Raw genomic sequence first — 16,992 nt, 5'->3', positions numbered from 1 at the left:
AGTAAGCTGATGTTTTCAGGTGGCACCCTTACAAGTTATTGTTGTTTAGCTCTCAAAAGCCCACCCTTTCATTCATTTAGTGAAATCCACACTAACTCCTGAAGAGTTTATTCATTTCTGATAATTCAGAACTAGCCCTATTGTTTAGTTTTTACTTATGCCATTTTTGTCTTGCTGTTGTCACAGAAATTTGAGCTCATCCTGCCCACAGAAACAGCCACAAACAGTATCAAAGCCTAAAAGAGTAAAAACTTTCTCCATCACTTGATCTCTCAATAGGTAAAAGTAATTAATGTACAATTAATCATCAATGGTAATTCTGGTGAGCACAAGCACTCTCTCTTAGATGAAGTTACAATTTTAACTTCAGAGTCATAAACTGGTCAAAAATAAGCAAATAATATGCAACTATGTTGTTTGGAATTATTCTCTCCTTGAAGCTCTAAGGTTTGTTGCTGTCAGCTACAGAGATTTGCTCCTGATGGTGCTGTAATCCACTGCTGCTGGTAATTAGACATCATTACTGCTGCGTTAAAGGGAAAGAGAGAAGGGGAGAGGACAGACTGGGGCTAATTAACTACTTGATTCTAATGAAAGAAAGAGAGACTGATAGCAACTGGGAGGTTGTACCGGAAGAGACTAGACATACCACACAGACTTAATTGAAGCAAGGGTATCTTGCAGGCTTAGAGCAGCTGAGGCTTGGTCTACTTTTTGTATTTCATGGGCAGTGACTTGCTAGGTTTTGTTGCATTTTTCCCATTGCTTGTTTGGTGAGCATCCCAAAATCACAAGCCTGTTTTAAAAATCAACTTAAATATGCAAGCAAGCGAGATATTTAGATAGTTTATTGTAGGCTTCTTCAATTTTACTGGCCTGGTCTCCTCGAGCAACAGGAACAAATCAGTCTCTGAATGTTCACATCCCTCTGTGGTCTAGGAGATGCACTTTTGGTCACCAAGCAACAACATCCTGCAAAACAGCCATTTTAGGTCCAGAGTGGGACAACACACAGTGAAGTATTTGAATACACAGTCCAGCGAACATCTTACTTCTGCTACTTTTCACATTGTTATTGTTATTGTCATACATTCTTTTTCATTAAGCCCAAGCTGCACTTTATGAGAACAGTGAAATGATGCCTAACTTAAAGGCATTACATAAAAGTATTAAATTGAGAAATATGCCAAATGGCTGACAATAATTAATATAAACTTTTAATGGTTGGTACCCACAATCACTTATGAATGTGTAGAACTAATATTACTAGTGTAATATCTTTTTAAACTCTATAAATGACTGTTATGATTGGTTTCCTTGTGTTCTCTGTCTATCCACTTTGCTGAAATTGTTGCCTGATTAAAAACTAGAGAACAAAATAATAATTGTTGCCTGATTAAAAACTAGAGAACAAAATAATAATTAATTAATTATCAGTATTATTTTTCTTGGTTTGTGTTATTCCTGGGCAAAAATATGGTTCCTAAAATCTTCCCAGATTTAGAAACTGATAAAAAAATAAGCTAACAAATAATGCGCCAATAAATACCATCAGATTTTAAGCAGAACTCCCCATTTAAATAAGAAATTCTGCCTACAAATGGATTGTAAGCTATGCCTCAATGTACAGAACATACTTTGTACAGAAATCTACAGGGACAGAAGCTCAAGGGCTAGATTCTGATAGTGTAAATCTGGAGTAACTCCACTGACTGCAATGGAGTTATTGAATAACTGAAATCAAGTCTTGCCTTCCGTATGCATTTTCCCATATTTTCTTTTATGCTTTTCCCACTTGGGAACATAAAACCAACCTTCATTCAAAAACGAAAATATGTTGGCTTTAGTTAGATCCTTAGATCCTGACCCTACAGGAAGATATGCCTTAGAGGAATAATGGAGCTCCAAACAGGCTAAGGGTCTGCACTAATGGATCTGATTACAAGATCGGGGGCTTAAAAATTAAGGTTTATTGGGTTCAATAGACCAGTCTGTATCCTCATTTATCTATTCATGGAGTCATTTCCTGATCTTATAATTTGATGGATGCAGTTTTGGTTATGAATACTAATATACAAGAAATACATTAAAAATAGTGTATATGTTAAAAGAGAGGGTGACATTGTTACTAAGTATTTTCAGTTATTTTCATCTTGTGAGACACGTTATGGCAATCTAAAAGTGTGCAGTGTCATGTCAATATTTTTCTCTTTATTTTTGTAGCAGTTAGTATTAAAGGTGAACAAAAGAGTTTGGAAAATATATGTTGGTAGTGCTATATCCTAATGAACTACTAAAATATAACATATGTAAGTACCACATAAAGGTGAAACAATGTAAGTAAGACAGTGATGTTGAAGGTTGGCTGTAATTTATCCCAGAGTACACCTGTGCAGTAGTTCATAGTCCTACTAAATGCTTCCCCATTTCTCGAAAGCTCCACTCAACCCCTCATATCCTGCGATTTCTTGCTCATTCACCTTCCCCTCACAACCACATCTTTACTCAGCCCTTCACAGCTCCCCATTCCTCTTACCCACTCCCTATATCTCTGCTGCCCAGCTTGCTTCCTGGTCTGCTAATGGTTTCTGTGAGTAGTGGAGCTGAGGAATCAGGAAGGCATACAGGTAGTGTCAGAAAATGGACACAGCTGATAGAACTAAAGAGTTCAGATGGTTATTTTTATGTAGCTCAATTAGGTTTTCATGAATAAAGAGAATGTCTATGTCATAAAAATTAAAATATCAAAAGTGGCATATATTTAAGATGCTGTCTGTGTGTGTTTGTGTGTGTGATATTTTGGAGTTTGTGGTAACTGCGTTTGTTTAGCTAGAACTATACAAAGAAGTGTGAGGAAAAACAGAGCAAATTTTTGAAATAAAAGCATCTGTAAATGTTTCCTCTGTAAAATTAGAAACTATTTTATTTTAAGATTAGATACAAAATACCGTTGTTCTTTGAATAGTGTGCCAAATTTAGAAACCAAATTAAATCACTTCAGTATGAAACAAGAATTTTAGTCTTCCTGTATGTGTAACTTTATCTGTCCAAAAGTCACTACTGATATCTCCATTTTATACATATTTATACACACAACACAGTCAGACACCCACTGACCTTATAAAAAATTAATCAGCCCAATAAAGAGCCAACATCTGGCATGAAAGTCCAAGTCTGTAACACAGTTCTTGGTTCCCATTTTTCTCCAGCAAATGTCTTGTAGAAGCAGTGTTCCAAAAATAAGTTGCCAGTTTAATTTATGCAAATTTTTGGAACTTTGCTTGGAATATTAAATTGGAGAAAGTGGACTTGATTCTCCACTGTTCTTTGGGCACTAAGCCTAGACCAAAGTGCAGGAGGCAGCTGATGAGAGTTGGCATAGCCAGAAGGCAAAAAGAAGAGCTAGCTGGCAGAGGAAGCAGCACAAATGGTGAATAGAAAATTGAGGAGGTAGATATGGAGAAAGATTAGGAAACAGGAAAGAAGGAAACATCAATAGAACACTGAAACTCCTGATTCTACAGCTCAGATTTACATAGGTAGAGAGCCCCTGGCAGCAGAAAGTTGGATGCAGTGGCACCAGGCACCACAGAAACTTCATTCCTGAGTAGCTTGCAGGCCAACACAGCTCCCAAAATGGGCAGCATTGACAGAACAACTAGTGTGGCTGAGGGATGTATTGATTCTGCAAATCTCGTAGGGACCTGCCAGAAGAAGATAAAGCTGCCTCTGATTGGTGAAGTCCCTGAAGGAGGGCAGATGGCCAGGTTGGTACATGCCTGTGCAGTTTGTGCTACTCTCTCCTGGCAAGAATGAACCTGATCTTGCACCTTTTCCACCTAATACTTTTTACCCTATTTAAGTAGATGAGAAACTACTTTTAAAAGACCACTTTTAAACAGGTACACTGAAATAAAATATCCAGATAGGCAAGGAACACTTGCCAGAATTAATGATGTTGGGCATTCTTGTACATATAAGGGACCTTGTTAAAGGTCACCATTTCTTTGTCTGATGAATGGCAACTTCCTACGCATTCATTTCAGTGTGAGTTTTATGGCTATTAGTACAGGGTTTTAAACACCTAATCCAAAGTTTTGTAAATTGAGTAACTTGCCATTTGGAGATATATATGTATAAGGACTAAAGACAGTCCCCTAAATTTAATGTAAGATTTGAACCACTAACTTGTACCTGTGAATACATATCAATTTAAGGGACTATCTGTAGTGGACATTTTAGTAAATATATCTAATCTATAGCAGAGTTCACCTTAAGCAAAGACTTTTTTCCAGACATAAATGTACAATATGAACTTTGGTCATTTTTATTAAATGACCTACTTGAAACTAGGCTGAAATTCATTCAACCATTTTCACTTGAGAGGTTGTAAATGAGCTCCACTGGGAAACGTCAGGCAAGAATTTTATCAATAAATTCACTGTCTGAAAGTTTTGTAACTTGTTGTTCCCTAAAACTCTTAGATTTAGCAGCAGACTACCAATGCTACCACGCCTTGGCTTCCTTTTTTAAAATAAATAAATTCAGAGAATATGGCCACTTACACTTGAATCACTCTCACTGCAGACTACAATTTCTAACATAGCCAGATATGCGTTGTGGTTAATCTCAATGTCTGCTAGCCAAAATCCTTGTCACAACATTGCCTATGAAACCGTGTAAGGTCTAAACTCAAGACAGACAAAGAACTCAAGTAACTGATACTTAATTATAAGTCGCTCTTTTGGTAAAACAGCCATTTCAGTGGTATGTGGAAAATCAAACTTTTAGAAGTGACTTGTATTCTCTAGGCCTGAATTGACAATTAAACAATTATTTAAATACATTAGGAGCAACATGCCTGTGATAGGGCCACTGGTTTTGCCAGATTGCAAGAGCAATCAAAGAGCATGAGAAGTTTCACTGAAAATAAATTATTTCATTCAAAGTCTTCCCCACTGTAAATGATGAGGAAGTACCTATCCCCGGATTACACTTTATAGGTAATGAAACTGAGACACTGATAGAAATAGAGGTATAATTAGAAGAGGTGATGGGACAACTCAAGATAAATTACAGTAAATCACCAGGACTGGTACAAATCCAAGAGTTCTGAAGAATTAAAGAATGAAGTAATTAAAATATTAACATTTATCATTTGCCATTAAAACAGCTATGATACTGGGGGGGTGGCCAAAAATCTATAAAAAAGTGGCAAGGATGTTCATAGAAATGATAGACCTGTGAGCTGTATTTCAATACCAGAAAAGAAACAGTAAGAAAATCATTACAGAGTTGTTAAGTCCTTAGATGAACATAACATGACTGAGATAAATCAGCAAGGCTTCTGCAAGGGTTAATTATATTTCTCTAGCCTGTTAGAATTCTTTGAGTTAACACAATACAGACCTGGTATATAAAACTTTAGACTGTCAAGTCTTTTTATAAAATAATTCAGAAGATGAAACTTAGGGCCTGAGTCTGTTTCCACTGAACTCAAAATGAGTCTGATATTGACTTTCGTGGGAGCAGGACTGGATCCTTGGTAATGATGGCATAAGAGACAAAAAGTCCTGTTAAAGACTAAATGCTGGTTAAGATATGGGAAACAAAGGATTGGAATAAATGGCAATTTTTAGCATGAGAAGTGATTAATAATGGTAAGAATGGAGTTCAATATATATAATGATTTGGAAGACAGGTGAATAGCAAGGTTGTCAACATTTGGTGGGGAACAGACATGCAAATTATTTGGGTTAGTCAGCTAGGAAGCACTGGGAGGAGAAAAAAGAAGTACCATAAAAAGTAGAAAAATAAGAAATATGGCAGGTGAAATTCACTCTAGACTAGTGGAAGGTAATTCACATAGTGTGTCATTGCCCTTTAATCATTGAAAGAAACAATTTAAAGTTTTTGGACACACCTGAGGTTGCTAGATTATGTGTAACTTCTTAGGGAAAATATCTAGGAACTATCTTCTTAATCCATAGTAGGAGTAAAAAAATAAGCTGTTAGACTGTGTTAAGAAGGAGATAGAGACTAATATGAAAATCATATTCTGCTTATTAATTCAGTGGTATACTCTTGCTTTTAATAATGTGTTCAATTTGGTTACCTCTTCTCTAAAGGGATATAGAAGAGATTAAAAGAGAAGTCAACAAAACTAATTAAAGACATGGAAGAGGAAAAATTAAAATGACTAGAATTATATAATTTTGAAAGGAAAAGGTTAAAAGAAAGTATGATGAGAGTACATTAGGTAGTGAATAATGTAGAGATGGCCAGTCAGATGCTATTCCATCAGACAGGAATATGTGACAACTGACATTAAAAAGTAGCAAATACAGGCCTAGACTGTAGCTTTAAATCTCTGGAAGTTGGGTAGAAAGTCTGCACTGCAGCTCCTGCAGGAATTCTGACGGACTCAATCAAAATTTCTACTGCGGATAATACAGTGGAGTGGGGCAGCTCCCAGTACTCTTTGGAGAGATGCAACCTGCACTCCCTTTGTGCCAGTTCTGCTCTGCTGATTGGGGCAGAGCAAAGGACAAGGTCACGGTCCCACCTTCATCCTGTTTCTCCCATCCTCCTTTTGGGATGCTAGTATCAGTGATAACATTAACCTGAACCAGTCCTTGACATTGCAGAGAGGGAGGTGTCTTTTTCTGTCCTCTCCCAATGAGCTCCACCAGGGTCAGCCACACTCTGACCCGTAGAATCGGCAAAAGGAAGGACTATTAGACAAATCTGTAACTAACCTGTAGTTCCTTGCAAACTCCCAGCACCCTTCCATTTCCCTCTCTTGTGGTCTGGGTTTCTCATTGCAGAATGCTGGTGGCCACCTCCATCATTCTTTCATTTCAGATTTATCTCTACTAGTAGGTTTAATCCTCAGCTAGTAGGTTTCATGTACATATGCTGATATTGGCTGAGGTTAGAGAATAAAATCATTCCATGGCATAGTACTGTGTAATTTTGCCCAGGTATATTATGTTTTGTTTGGGGATTTATTTTACTATTTTCTCTGGAAACATGTTGTATAGGCTGCCATGGCAACAAGGACTAGATGGATCACTGGTCAGTTCCAGTATGGCAGTTCCTATGTATTTGTTTCTGAAGTGATACTAATCTAGAGGAGGAAAAGAGGTGTTAGCTGTAACGTTCTGGCAATACCCTATATGGGTCAATCCACAGTGACATTGATAGTGACTCGGGCAAAAAGTTTATGATCAACCACCCCTTCAAAGCAAATGTTCCTCCAACTCTGATTAATGGTTATATATGTTATTTCCACCTAAACTTTTTTTGCATATTTGGTTGGTGCTGAAATACTATTTAATTATTACTAAGATGACAGGAAAAGGACAGGAACCAGACCAAGATTGTTTGTGAAAAGAATGGCAAACGCTAGACACAATTATCTCATTCAAATGAAAGATGATTTCTAGAAGGCATTGTGGGGTCTTTTCCATGGCGGTAGATAACCCAGGTCTCTGAAGGAAATATGGGATGTAGGTGTACGTTTATATGACATATCCATTATACTTTTATATATACAATAGGGGGAAAAGTAAGTACAAACCTCATGCTATTCTCTCTTCACTGGAGAAACTGATAGTTTTTCATATCCTCTTCTAGTAGCTTTCTATCATTTTATAAAAGTAGATCAACAAACTCTACAGCCAGTATTCCCATATGTATAAAAGAATTCTAATCAGAGCAAACATTCAAACCCTTCAGTTGTCACACTTTCTATCAACAGATCCTACACTCACATACTATGGTGGTAGGTGCCAGTGCAAAACCCCGAGAAAGGCAGACTGAACTCCAAGAAATATTTTTACCCCCTTTTGCCTGGATTTAGGATTTCCCAACAAGGTTCTAACCCAAAATAAGTCTGTAGGGGCAAACAACACCAAGAGGTTATGCTCATTTCCAAAATCATCAGAGTTTCAACAAGATGTATAATGCAAATTCATTTGGGGACTATAACTCTGCCGTTTTGTCCTTGTAATAAATATATGGGGACAAATTCTTCTGTTGCTTTTACCTGTGCAACCATACTGGCTACAGACAGTTTGGATTGGGGTAACTGAGAGATAACTTTGGCTCATGATGGGCATTTAAGGAGTTAAATGTGCATTTAAAAATATAAAACAAAGTTTTCCACCTCTAAATAAAGTATACATTTTTCCTCCCTAGCTGCTCTTCTGTGTAGCAAATACCAATGTTGTTCTCTCCAGAACATCCTAATTTTGCAAAGAATACACCTGGATTTAGGGTCAGGAGTGTGATAATGAAGTAATACAACTGTAAATACCACTTTAGCTGCATCCCTGTCTACTTTAACCATGGAGACTATTTTCAAAAAAGAGTGGGAAGATGTGTTCTTAAACAGGAGATAGTGAGCTAGCTTCATGTTTATGAATATTAGGAAGGTTTTTTTTTTAATTTCTAGAATTGTAATAGATTAAGTTAGATTTTCTGATAATTATTTATCTATCTGGGAATTTTATCAAATAATTCTATTGGTAATTACTGATCTTTTAATATTTATAGAAAACTGTTTTTTCATAAATATTGAGATGTGATATTAGCGACATCTGTGCTTTTTTATATAAGCATTTAACAAATTAACAACTAACACCATCCATTGCAGTTTGAAAGTAGGCAATAAACAAAGTGGAATGTATTTGTTTAGGTTATAATAACTCATTAATCTTTTAATGAAACTCACTTACTAGGAGCAGTGAGCAAGCCAGAGGAGGACATATGGACTAATTAAGGAACTGTAACTGTAAGAAGTTGGGGAAGAAGATAATTTGGGTAAACTGTTACTAAGGGCCCAATTATGTCACCCTTATTTGCATGGGGTGAAATTCACCACTGGGAGAGGGCCATCACAAGCATATAAATAACTTCATAGAACAAAGATTATGCACCCTACTTTGAGGTCTTTTGTAGGTCTTTAGTGATGAATAGGCCAAGTACTGATCCTATGCCTGGGGGTGAAGTTCACCTACTTAGTATATCATGCTTACTCCATGCATAAGTCCATTGATATCAATGAGTGCTGGTGGCAGATTGGATTGTGAAGCAAGGTGTCAACATGATTATTAAAATAAAATTCCTTATTTTATATTTTTAAGATTAATTGAACTATAATTACCCTACTTACCTTGCCATAAAATATTCCAATGTGAGGGGCTATTGTCTAATAAATGTATGTACCACATGGTTAAAGGGGTTTGATTTTATGTCATTCATTTCAGTGCACACTTACAGGCGAATTTAGCTTTGATGTAATCCTCAGAGTGACCTCACTGAGTTGCAGTAGCTCACACCACTCCTGAATATGGCCTTTATTCTTTGCTTATAACATATTTGACCGTTATTGTCTCAGCCAATCACAGTGAAGTGTATACTTACTTCTTATTTATGAAAATCCTCACACTGATTATTCGAGAGGGTCTGGGTTGAAGAATGGTTCATTGGCTTTAGACTTTTGAACTTTACCTGCATTGAAGCACATGAAACATAGTTACTTCCCAATCTCACCTTTCCAACTAAACATTCTCTTCACACACATTTTTTCTGTTTATTTTAAAAGTTTTCTAGTCTCCCTTTTCCACAGCTTTTGCAACAGCAGCTCCAATGGCAAACAGTACCAAATTCAGAATAATAGTAATTTAAATATAATGAGTTATAAAGTAAATGAGGTAAAAAGTAAGGAAGTTTTCCATATTTTGGGCTATTGGTCTTTAGCCTCAGAGTTTATGAAGCCCAACATACAATGCTACCTGCAAATGGAGCAATCACAAATTATCAACTACCTAACCACTGGAAATATTTGGAAAATGAGGGGAAAATTATGTTTTCCATTTTTCACTAAAGTTTTGTTTCTGCAGAAATTTGCCCTTCTAACAATGAATGCTGCCACATCTTATTTCTAAGTACAGTTTATTACTCAACAATGCAGTATTATTGATTTTATATATTAGCATAGCACTCATCATCACAGCAAATTCGTAGCTAACTAGAATGTGTTTGCTGGTAATACTCAAAATGTTTTTTTTCTTTACACAAAATTGCAAACCTGAATATAAACATGAGGTATACTTTAAGACCATAAGAATGACCATACTGGGTCAGACCAATGATCCATCTAGTCCAGTTTCCTGTCTTCTGACAGCGGTCAATGCCAGATTCTTCAAGAAAATGAACAGAACAGGGCAATTAACTGTTGTCCAGTCCAAGCATCTGGCAGTCTGAGGCCTAGGGACACCCAGAGCATTCGGTTGCATCCCTGATCATCTTGGCCAATAATCATTGATGGACCTATCCTACATGAACTTATCTAATTGTTTTTTGAACCCAGTAGTTTTGGCCTTCGCAACAACCCCAGGCAATGAGTTCCACAGATTGACTGTGAATTCTGTGGAGAAGTACTTCCTTCTGTTTGTTTTAAACCTGTGCTTATTAATTTCATTGAGTAACCCCTGGTTCTTGTGTTATGTGAAGGGGTAAATAACACTTCCTTATGCACTTTCTCCATACCATTCATGATTTTATGGTCCTCAATCATATCTGCTCTTGTCTTTTTCAAGTTGAACAGTCCCAGTCTTTTTAATCTCTCCTCACATGGAAGCCAGTCTGTACCTTCATTCATTTTTCTTGCCCGTTTCCATTTCCAATATATCTTTTTTGAGATGGGGCTACCAGAAATACAAACAGTATTCCTGGTGTGGGTGTACCAAGCGTTTATATGGTGGCATTATATTTTCTGTCTTATTATCTATCACTTTCCTAATGGTTCCTAACATTCTCTTCGCTTTTTTGACTGCCATTGCACAGTGAGCAGATATTTTTAGAAAATTATTCACGACTCCAAGATCTCTTTCTTGAGTGGTAACAGCTACTTTTGACCTCATCATGTTGCATCTATAATTGGAATTATGTTTTCCAACATATTTCCAATTATTTTGCCTTTATCAACATTGAATTTCATCTGCCATTTTGTTGCCCAGTCACCCAGGTTTGTGAGATCCCTTTGTAACTCTTTGCAGTCTGTTTTGGACTTCACTATCGTGAGTAATTCTGTATCATCTGAAAATTTTGCCACCTCACCGTTTTAACTCTTTCCGGATCATTTATGAACATGTTGAACAGCACTGGTCCCAGTCCTGGGGGACACCTAGGGGATGTCCATTACCTCTCTCCATTCTGAAAACTGACCATTTTATTCCTTCCCTTTGTTTCCTGCCTTTTAACCAGTTACTGATCCAAGAGAGGACATTCCCTCTCTTGAGGGAGGGATAGCTCAGTGGTTTGCCTGCTAAACCCAGGGTTGTGAGTTCAATCCTTGAGGAGGCCGCTTAGGGATCTGGGGCAAAAATTGGTCCTGATAGTGAAGGCAGGGGGCTGGACTCAATGACCTTTCAAGGTCCTTTCCAGTTCTAGGAGATTGGTATATCTCCAATTATTACCTTTTTATTACCCTCTTATGACTGCTTACTTGCCTTAAGAGCCTTTGGTGAGGGACCTTGTCAAAGGCTTTCTGAAAGTCCAAGAACACTGTATCCACTGGATCATCCTTGTCCATATGTTTGTTGACTTCAAAGAATTTTAATAGGATGATGAGGCATGATTTCCCTTTACAAATGCCATATTGACTCTTCCTCCAACAACCATGTTCATCTACGTGTCTAATAATTCTGATCTTTACTGTAGTTTCAACCAATTTGCTTGGTACAGAACTTAGGCTTGTGGGCCTGTAATTGCCAGGATCATCTCTGGAGCCTTTTTAAAAATTGGTGTCACATTACTTGTCCTGCAGTGACTTGGTACAGAAGGTGATTTAAGTGATAGGTTACACAGGGTTACGTACCACTTTGTAGTTTAGGAATATGTTCAGATACAGTTAGATAATAGCATTAATATCCATTTGATATGTGTTGTGTTATCCATTTTCTTCTTCAATTCTGGTCATTTCTGCCTTTGCAATCGCTGACTGTCATTTACTAAAAGCCATAGATTTTTGTTTCTTTACACTGTCTGTACTTCCAGACCTTGAGGCCTGCTGCTTCTAATTTTGCATTCCAGCCCAACTGCAGGAGCTGAGAGTCAAATGTATGTATCATTTATGGGGAGTAGGATCAGTACACTTGTGTAACATTAGTTAGTTGAACCACTAAGTTGCCTGCATTTTAATTTTTTGATCTTTGATTGGAAAGCATATTATTCTGGTGAGTAACCAGATGCAGCCTAAGCTGCATACGAGAGGAGATCTATAAGCGGGCTTCTAAATCTAGGCTACTGTAAAATAAAATTTAAAAAAATCAATTAACTGTAGAATCTATTAGGTCCAATCCACCCACCACCATCTGGAGCAATAACTTATCTGTCTTATTTATCTAAATAAAATTTTGTACATGATGAGAGTGGAAATATAGTAAATATGCTGATTTTAGTTGAAATCATTTGCATGTTGGAAATTTTATAAAATTTCCAAGGCCAGAATGACTGAATTTAGGAATTACTGAATAACAATACCATTGTAATCTGAAATTTACCGTTTTAGGACCCAATCCTGTTCCTACTGAAGTCAATATCAAAATCCCACTGATTTCAATAGAAGCAGGATTGGGCACTAATACTTCTAAAAATTCTAGGTGGTAATACACGTCAGTAACTTGCTCATACTACACTTTACCACAATAGTATTTGACTGTCAGCACTTTCATTACTTTTTAAAGAATATACAGGGTCAGATTTTCAGGTGCACCCAGCTTCCACACCACAGAGGGCTTGAGCCATTTTACAGTGATTCTATTCACACCTGGAAACTCTTTGGAAGCAGATTAGGATTCTGCTGCATGCAGCTGAGTCAGTTGTGGCTCCCTTCCCTGGCCATGTACTAAGGGCTTCTGTAAAGTAGGGAGAAGATCTCTTGCTGCCAAGAGACAAAGAAAATACATCTGTACTCCTCATGATGTACCTATGACACTGGATACCAAATATGCCCATCCCGAAAAGAAACCTCAAAAGTGAATGCCTTTAAATGGTTCAGGTTCTCTCTCTCAAACTGAACCAGAAGATCATTATGGGCAACTATTCCTCTCCCCCATATTATTCAGCAAGGATCAGTTATCTCTTCCTGTTCTTCAACATCTATTTTTTAACCACTTGAAGAGCTGGTGAAACAACATGGGCTAAAGTATCAATAGTATATAGGCAACACCATCTCTTTATGTCAAATGTAAACAGCACCGTCTCCCAGCATTCTCAATAATTTATGCAAAATTTACACCTGGATGGCTAATGTTGAACCCAGATAAGACTAAAGAAATACTGGCAATAAGAGAGAAGTTCTGCAGGAAATTCAAAGGTTAAGATTACTACTGCAACATTAACTTAGTCATATTAAAACATATATTTAACAGTACAGCCCCCAAAATATTGCATCTGTCATGTGTGTGCCGTGGCCAAGCTGTAGTTGCTGTGGGAACCATAATTGAATTTTCTAACTTTTTGCATGTTTGATTTTGTATTAACATACACCTTTGAATTTATTTTAGTACTATGCTCTAAGGTCATATGCTGCATGTTTTTTCTTTACAAGCATAAACATTTTATCATTTAAAATAAAGCTAAATCCTATATAATTCTTTAAATGACTATAAGATCTGCGTAGATATTAACAGAAGTAGGAACATGATTCAAGAACAATTACCAAATTTCAATCTGGTTAATTTTGTGTGTATAAAATAAAAACGGGAGTGTTATAATTATTGTCTTTTGAGCATGGTATTAAGAACAAACCTTAACTTGTTATACTGATGTGTGTTCTGGAGCCATTCAAACTTTGTTTGGATCATGCAGTAAGAGGAAAAAATCTCAACCCTAATTGGTGAAAAACCCTTGAAATTCCCATAAAAATATCTATGATGCTTAAGTTATCAATTGAAATTAATGGGAATAATTTTATTTTTCTTACCTGTGAAACATTCGTTGTGTGTGACTATGACTTGTGGATATAATGAATGAACTGAGAAATACATATATCTGCCACTGGTTTAGCAATTGGCAGACATTTCTTCCTCCCCTCCCCTCCCCCTATAGCCATATGGTACGGTAAATAAGTGCTATAGGGTTTCCTAAGCTAGGTAGTCTAGATTTCTTGTTGAAAATATAGTTCCTGTACGATAGCTCTTGCATAGTACACAACGTTTGTCCCCTACAAGCACCTCTCCCTGCCTGTGCGTTCAACAGCCGGATAATAACCTAGAAACTGATCTCTCACACCCTGTGTTTAGCATACACCTTGGGAGAGAGAGACGACCGGGTGAATCAAAGAGCTTAACGCTGGCAGCTTAAAAAGGGGCCATATGTCCTGCCTGGCTGGTCTAGTGGTTTTCTCTAGGTTGGTCTCACCCACTCAGGGGGCGCCGCTCCTTAAAACAAAGGAGGGGGAGTGGGAGCCTCCTGGTAACATCAGGGGAGCAGCAGCGTAACGCCGCCGGCCTTTGTGTGGGGCTGACCAAGGCTCCCCTAGAGAGGGGAACGGGGCTCCTCCCCCGGGGTAACACTGCGGGAGAAGCCGTGGCCCTGGCACAAGGAGGGCAGGAAAGTCCGCCCCAAGGGGCTCCGTGCGGCACGAGGGTTTCCCGTCCCAGCAGCTGTGCCCCAGGCCCCGCTCCCCCGGGGGGAGGACAGGAGCAGCCCCGCGCTCCTCGCCCCGTCCGCGCCGCTGCAGGGTGCGCCGCTGGGGCTGGGCCAGCGGGAGCCCCGCTGCGCAGGCTGCAGCGAGACACAGGATGGGCCGGGGGCCATGCTGCTCTGGCTGCGTCTCTGCGGCTGCCTCCCCCGCCTCCGCCACGGGGGCTGCTGGGTTAATTGATTCAGGGCCCGGACTGGCACTCAGGGCCCTATGGGGCGGGGAAGGGGGGGGAGGAGGCTCTCCCTGCCTCCCACCCCTCCTGTTCCTATAGTAACACTGAAATACCTCCAGCGCCGGCAGGGCTCGGAGGCGCCTCTCCGGATTGGTGGAGTCTCGGGGAGGGGGCAGCGCAGGGAGCGGAGCTGGGGCAGGCCTGGCAGCGGCTGCAGCAGCAGGCTGAGCGCATCCTCCTCCTCCTCCCCGCCCCCCACCGAGCCGCGGCCACTCGAGTTCCCATGGAGACTGTGTGTGCAGCAGCAGCAGCACCTGGATGGGCAGCAGCCTGGAGAGATGCAGGGCCATGGAAAGGCACCCACCCACGCTGACACCCCAACACGTGCTGCTGCCGAGTGACACTGACACCCCAACACATACTGCTACAAATGACACTGACACCCTAACACATACTGCTACAAATGACACTGACACCCTAACACTGACACCCCAACACATGCTGCTGCCGAGTGACAATGACATCCCAACCCTGACACACTGACACCCCAACACATATTGCTGCCAAGTGACACTGACACCCTAACACTGACACCCCAACACATACTGCTGCCGAGTGACACTGACACCCTAACACTGACACACACTAGCACCCCAACACATACTGTTACCCAGTGATACCGACACCCCCCCAACACATATTGTTACCTAGTGACACTGACACGCTAATACTGACACACACTGATACCCCAATACATGCTGCTATGCAGTAATATTGACACCCCCAATAGACTGACACTGATACCCCAACACACCAGTATTGACACAGTCATCATAACACACACACACCAACACATATTGACACCCACTGACACGCAGTCGAACTGACCCATGCACATTGCTACACACATACACACACCAGTACTGACACACACAGTCATAATCACACACACACACACCCCAAAACACATTGCTACCCAATGATGCTGACACCCTATCACTGACATACACAATAACAATGACACCCTCCCAATACTGACTCATTCATTGATATTTACACACACACACCACTTACAGCTACTGACAGTGACAACCCCAATACTGACACAGACAGTGACACGCACACACAGCAATACTGACATGGGGTGACACTGACATACACACACACACACACACACTGCTGCAGCCACAAACATGCACCAATACAGACATGCACCGTGACAATGACACCGCCCATACTGACAGGCAGTGACAATCACACTCACACTGCTGCACACATAACTCTCCCCAATATTACACATGCAGTGACAGATACACACGTTGCTGTATAGCAAAACTGGCATACATACATTAACACTCACACACATATGCTGACACTGACGCACAGTGACACAGACAACAAAAAAATCACCTGTGTGACAAGGTACCCTTGGGCAAAGCAGGGATAGGAATAGGAATAATTGTTAGTCTAATTAAAGATGTAGCCCTGACCCTAGATCCAATAAGACCACTCGGCTCAGAACTGGACAACAGAAGGTTTCAGCGACTTCCTCCACATCACCACCTACACAGAAAAACTCCAGAGCATCAATTCAAGATACAGTCCTAGCCCCATCACTAGCAATGGGCCCATAGTAGTAGAAACATGCATAACCAAACCTGAATATAGTAAGAAGACAGATAACAATATTATAGAAATAATATATACATATTATATAGTAATACACACACACACACACACACGTGATGTAGTAAACTCTCACTTCCATATTCTGGATGCTCTTCACAACTCTAGGCATAAATTACTATTCACAAAATTATGAAAATGACCTCATGTGCTATAAGTAGCTGAAAGATACAAGACTGCCCTTGATCTTTGGACACAAGCCCTAAATCTCTGATTTATTCAGAATGCCATGACATGACCATACCACAGGAGACCTGGCTAGGCAAAGATAGCCCTGCCCACTGCCACAGTGGCTATAAGGAACAGCAAGTAAATGCTGTAAAGTCCTGGTGTCCAATCAGTGGCTTTCAAGGCACTACACTGTGGCTCTCAAGGGCAACAGTGTTAAAAAGAAAACTTGTATTTGGTTACAATT

At 39.5% G+C, this 16,992-nt stretch overlaps 1 protein-coding gene and 1 long non-coding RNA gene across 6 annotated transcripts in view; one reads left to right on the top strand and one right to left on the bottom strand.

Annotated features, from left to right (window-relative positions):
* The window catches only part of NOL4 (nucleolar protein 4), a 333,499-nt gene that overhangs the window by 85,088 nt on the left and 231,419 nt on the right, over positions 1-16,992 (top strand). The gene's annotated exons all lie outside the window — the stretch shown is intronic.
* Positions 833-15,166, bottom strand: LOC120398832. Its single transcript, XR_005594732.1, has 3 exons — positions 15,005-15,166; positions 9,430-9,516; positions 833-972 (listed from the first exon to the last, which is right to left on the bottom strand). It is a non-coding gene; the product is annotated as an uncharacterized LOC120398832 (long non-coding RNA).

Source organism: Mauremys reevesii, linkage group 2, assembly GCF_016161935.1.
Source record: "Mauremys reevesii isolate NIE-2019 linkage group 2, ASM1616193v1, whole genome shotgun sequence".
In the NCBI taxonomy this organism is placed as follows: Eukaryota; Metazoa; Chordata; order Testudines; family Geoemydidae; genus Mauremys; species Mauremys reevesii.
The sequence above is the reverse complement of the archived record's forward strand: the minus strand, read 5'-3'. Positions and strand labels throughout refer to the sequence as shown.